This window comes from Marmota monax, unplaced genomic scaffold (assembly GCF_021218885.2).
Source record: "Marmota monax isolate L192 unplaced genomic scaffold, Marmota_monax_Labrador192_F-V1.1 WCK01_AAM20220418_F8-fsc00395, whole genome shotgun sequence".
Lineage (NCBI taxonomy): Eukaryota > Metazoa > Chordata > Mammalia > Rodentia > Sciuridae > Marmota > Marmota monax.
The window spans coordinates 347,091-353,090 of NW_026693011.1; positions in this window are offsets into that span (position 1 = coordinate 347,091).

Below are 6,000 nucleotides of genomic sequence, written 5' to 3' on the forward strand. Positions count from 1 at the left end.
CAGCCCCTCAGCTGTCCAGGCTGCCAGAGTGGCCCCAGCACCATGCAGCCCCCAGGACTGTGAGGCCCAGCTGCTCCAGGAACACCTGACCAAGGTGCAGTGAATGCACTCCTCAGGTGGAAAGAACAAGGAGCCTGTGGGACTCTTCAGCCTCCATTTAGGAAAGAATTATTTATGTTATGGGTGACACAGAGGGGGGAGAATGAAAGACATAATACCTACTCAACCAGGTGTTTCTAGCCCTTAGGAATACAACTGGTCATGAGGCCACCTGTATGTATTTCCCTAACCACAGGGGGACATGCAGGAGCAGAATCATGCATTTCCAGAGGTGTGCACCCTGCCCAGCTGAGACTAGGAGCAGCAGGCAGCCTGAGCAGAGCAGGGACAGACACAGAGGTCACATCACGTGTCAAAACCCAGGAAAGACAAGGCCAAGGGCAGACGGCTTCACCACAGGAGGATATGAATAATTAAGGACAGCCAATGTCACACTGACTGAATTAGGTAGGTTAGTTTTATACATGCAGATGTTATCCACTGGGACAGGCCAAATGGGGATGCTGTAACAGATCATGGAATAACCAGGGTAGAAAGGCAAGCATGGGAATCGGGTAATACATCGGATAGTATCCACTGGGGACAGCAACAGTGTGTAGATGGGTTATGAGGCCAGATAGTATCCACTGTGGACAGGACCAGCATGGGGAAGGAGTAATTGTTCAGATAAAATCCACTGGGTACAGGCCAGCATGGGGATGGAGTAACAGGTCAGGTGTTATCTATTGTGGACAAACCATCATGAAGATTCAGGGACAGGTCAGATATTATCCACTGGGGACAGGGCAGCATGGTAATACAGTAGCAGGTAGATGTTATCCACTGTTACAGTCAAGTGTCAGATGGTGTGACAGCTCTGATATCAAGCCCTGTAAACAGGTTTAGCATGCAGAGGCAGCAACATGTTATACATTATCCACTTGCGATAGAGTGAGCATGAAGATGAGTAGCAGGTCACAAAGAATCAACAGGGAGAGGATTTGGATGGAATAACTGGTCAGATGTTGTTTCCTGGGATCTGGTTCAACATGGGGATGGAGTAACTTGTAATGCAGGGATTGCGCGGTTTTCTAGGAATCCCCTGAACCATCCTAGTAGTGCCCAAGTGGTTATGCCCTTGTCCAGGGAAGGTCTGTGGACAACTGCCAGGGCTGGCATCTCCTGGGCCCTATGATTTCATGGGAAAACAAGGTCTTGAAGGATTTTCCTAGGAGAGAAGCAACACTGGCTCTTCATGAAGAAGATGAACTGGTCAACTTTCCAGCAGAAGCTCTGACGGGCTGCACCCTACAGGGGCTGATGTAGATGAAGAAAGCTTGGAGTCTGTGCACAGTGGGTCTTCAGCCAGGAAGACAGTGGGGTGACAGCATTTGCTGGGAAACAGGTGGAACTGGGACCATCAAGCTGATGAAGGAGGCCAGACACAGAAGCCAAGGGCCCATCTTCTCTCCCAATTGAGGGAGCTGGAGAAGAGGGAGAGGAGAGGAAGGGGTTGTGGACAGAGAAGGAGATCAGTGGGTCCAGGAAGGGCCTGCGGGTGGGCAGAGGGGTGAAGGGAGGAGAGCAGAAGGGAACTCACCATCTATGCTGTGAGCTGATGTGAAGGAGCACAGTGAACTCCACCTTCATGAACATCCATGAACCTCCGACTCAGACATGTGTAACACATAGAAGAAAGACCACAGAGCCCAGGAGGGGAGCAGGGAGGGAGAAGGGCAGGAAGGGGAAGGGCTGCCCACAGAAATGGGGGTCCTGATCCAGGTCTGAATCACTATGGAAACCAACTCCAGTGCTCTGTTTCCCTACAGTGCACCCACAGTTATAAATACCACAGGAGAGAGTCAGAGGACACAGCCACAGCTGTGGGCCAGCAGCCCTGCTCCTGCTTCATGGGCCAGAGGTCATGGTGAGGGCCTGGGCCTCTTCCAAGTGCTGAGGATGACCAGGAAGGAGGATGACCAGGAAGGAGGAGACCAGGAAGGAGGCAGACCCTCATCAACATGGACAAGTGATGGGGTCCCTGCTGGCTCTACTTGGGGGACCTGTTACCCTCTGTCCTTCTGATGTATTGACATGGATGGGGCCATGTGTGCCCTACGTCTGGCCTCCACTTGAGTGTGGAAGAAGGTAGATCCTGTTCACTTCCCTGGAAGTTGTGCAAATAGCAACTTAAAATTTTATTAGAAAGATTGTTTAGGAGGGAGACTATGGCCACAGGGCCAAGGAGAGAACTTGACTGACCCTAATGGCCCCTGGGGTCTGGAGTCCCCTAGACTGTGTCCTGATTACCTGGTGAGGGCTTCCACAGCAGAGAGCTCTTGGCTGTGCTGGTCATGGTGGTGGCTGTTTTCTGGGTCAGAGTCCAGCAGGGCAGCAGTGGAGGACATCTGAGTCACCCTCTCAGCAGCTCCAGGCACAAGGGTTATCACACTCCCTCCCTGGATGTCCATCAGGTGTCCCCTCTGCCCCTCCCAGGACTGCTGTGGGGAATTCAGGGCAGGGCCACCTGGAGTCTCAGGCAGGACCTGGGCAGTCAGGCTCCTGTTCTCAGGTGTCAGGTCTGGGGTGGGCAGACTTTGCTGAAGACAGGGCTTACTGACTGGGCTGGTCAGAGGGCCCCATGCCACCCCCTAGGGCTCAGCTAATGTGCAGACCCAGCCTGGCTGGCTGTTCCTCTGAAGGAATCTCGCCTAATCCTCAGCCCCACACCTTCCATTTACAAGCAGCAAAAGTGCCAGAGGACCAGTGCTGACTCTCAGGGAGTCCAGGAGGACCATGAGCCTGGGGTTGATCAGGGGTCCAGGGCACCCACCCTGGACTGTCTGGGTGCTTGTTCTACAGAGAATCCTGAGGGTGGTCCTAATCTGTAAATCTCACTGAAATCCCTCTGAGTTAATGGAAAATACTCACCAGTGTCCTCTGAGCTTCCTCACCTCTGACCCTGACAGTCAGAGTGACACAGAGTAGTCACTTGAGCCTCAATAATGCTCTTCTGCATGTTGTTCATGTGAAAATGCTCCTGTGTCAAAGTGTGCAGTGCAGGGACCCCGGGGAATCAGAGCGGGAGAGAGGACACCCTTGTCCTGTCCTGAGCTGAGAGGAACTGTTTCCAGGATGTCTCACTTCAGTATGGTGGTGGCCTTGGGTTTGTCACATGTACCCTTGATGAGGTTGAGGTCATGCCCTTGTATGTCTAACTTCTCCAGTCCTTTAAATATGAGGGGTACTGGACTCTGTCAAATTATTTTTCTGCCTCTGTTGATGTGATGGTGTGACTCTTGTCCCCACCTCTATTCATGTGGTGACTCACAGATGGATATGACATTATGGATCTGTATGTTGAGCCAACCTCCTGACCCTGTGGAGAAACCCACTGATCACAGTCCCCACCTTCTCGTGTGTCCTTGAGTGCAGCGTGCCAATATTTTATTAAGGAGTCTCTCATCTCTGTCCACCAGTGATGTTGGTCTGAAGTCTTCTGTCCTGGATGTCTCTATGTCTGGCTTTGGTATCCAGGTGTTATTGGCTTTACAGAAGGATTTTTTTCAGTGTTTCCTTCTTTTTCATTTCATGGAACAACATAAGGAGGTTGGCCTTCTCTTTGTTAAAGTCTCTTAGAATCAACTGCAAATCATTCTGCTTCTGGGCTCTCCTCTTGTGGAAGGTCTTTAATGGCTGTTCAGCTTCATGGTTTTCTTTTTTTTTAGGTTTGTAGATTCTTGTGCTTCAGTTTGTCTACATCACATGAGTTTAGAATTTTTGACAATCTCTTCATGGTTTTCTAGTTTACTGCTGGATATTTTAAAAAATAGATTCTAATCTTCTGGATTTCAGTAGCAATAGTTCTGTTTATCTCTAATTTTGTTGATTGGGTCTTCTGCTTTTGGTTTTCTTCAGTTGGTCAAGGGCTTTCAATGTACTTTGTTTTCTAAGAAACATCTCTTTTTTATTTTAAACTTTGTATTGTGTACAGAGTCCCACATAACTCTATCCAGAGCAATCAGGCAAGACAAAGAAATTAAATTGTTTTGGAGGAAAGAAAGAAGTCTCAATATGCTGCTTGGTGGTGATGTGATCCAATATCTAGGAGAACCAAAATCTCCACCATAAGGCTTCTAGATCTGATAAACACCTGTAGCAATAGAGCTAAATACATCATGCACAGATAAATAATCCACTTTCCTGTATTCCAAAATGACTCATCTGAGAACTAAATCAAGAAATTGGTCCCATTCTAAATGACCTTAAAAGAACTTATAAAAAATTTAGCCGGAGAGGTGAAAGATCTCTACAATGGAAATAGTGAATATCTCAGGGAGAATTTGAAGAACTTAGAGATGGAAAGCCCCACCCCCATGTTCTGCCTTCATCAGAATTAATAATATCAAATGGCCAAACTATCTCAAGTGTCACACAGATTCAGTGAAATCTCCAACAAATACCAACAACCTTCTTAGAAGAACCAGAAAAGTGTCCTAGTATTTGCGAGGAGAAGACACAAACACAGAGTAGGCAAAGTGATTAAGCAGGAAGAGTGAACCTGGAGATGACAACATGTGACCTCTAATTACTTGACGGAGCTGCAGTAATTAAACCAGCATGGCACTGTCACCAAAGCAGACATGGAGACCAAGGGGACAGAGTAGGAGGTACAGAGACAGACCAACCTAAGTGCACTGATCTGGCACTTGACAGAGTTTCCAAAATCATGTTGCAGAAATTACAGGCTTTTCAAGAGAGAGTGCTGGGAAAACTGAATATCAATATGTAAAGGAATATAATAGTTCACTATCTCTCACCCTGTAAAACATCAACTCAAAATTAATAAAAAATCAACTAATTAGACTGGACACTCTGCAAGAACTAGAATCAAATATTGCACCAACCCTCCTCTGTATTGACACAGACACCGACTTCCTCAACCACATCACTAAAGTGCAAGGATCAAAACCAGGAATCAGTAAGCAGAACAGTGTCAAATTAAAACCTTCAGCACAGCAATGGAATCCAGCCACAGTGTGAGGAGAGAGCCTTCATAATGAGAGATCATTGTCACCTGCTTCCCAGATAGGGCACTAATATGAAGAACCCAAAATACTTAAAAGACCAGACCAAATAGCCCAATAAATAAACAAGAAAGACCTAAAGGGACATTCCGCAAGAGAGGAAATTAAGTGGCCAACAAATATAGGAAAACATTCTCAATAGTCCTAGAAATCAGGAAATGCAAATTGAAACTGGATTGAGAATTCATCTCAGTCCAATCAGAAGGCGACCATCAAGAACACAGATAATAACAAATGCCAGCAAAGATGTGGGAAAGAGGTGTACGGATGTGCTATTGCTGGGACTTCAAATTAGTGATGCCATTCTAGAAAGCAGAATAGACATTTCATGAAAACCAGGAATGGAGCCACGATGTGAAGCAGCTACCACTCCTCGGTATTTATCCAAAAGACCCAAAATCAGCACAGCACAGCTATCTAGCCACATCAGTTTTTACACCAGTGGGCCTGAAAACAGCCATATTAAGTAACTTTCCCAGATGTCCATCAACAGATGAGTGGATAAAGGGAAGGTGGTGTATACACAGAACAGTGTTTCAGTCAGCCACAGGGAAGAGGGAAAATGTGGCATTTCCTGGTCAATGGATGGAACTGGAGAGTATCAAGTTTATTAACCCAGAATCAGAGGGAGAAATGTCAAGTGTTTAATCTCAAATGCGAATTGCACATCACAAAAGGGGAAAGTTCTGGGAGGAGTCCTCTGGAAACAGAAGAGGGAGCAGGAGGAGAGGAAGGGGATCAAGGGTGAGGTAGGGGAACAGAAATGGGACAAGCAGTGGAATGACACTGACGAAGCATTCCTGTGTCCTGTGTGAGGATGGCACAGTGGATGTCCCCTTTATGTGTTCTAAGAGGCACTAATGAGACCAAATTA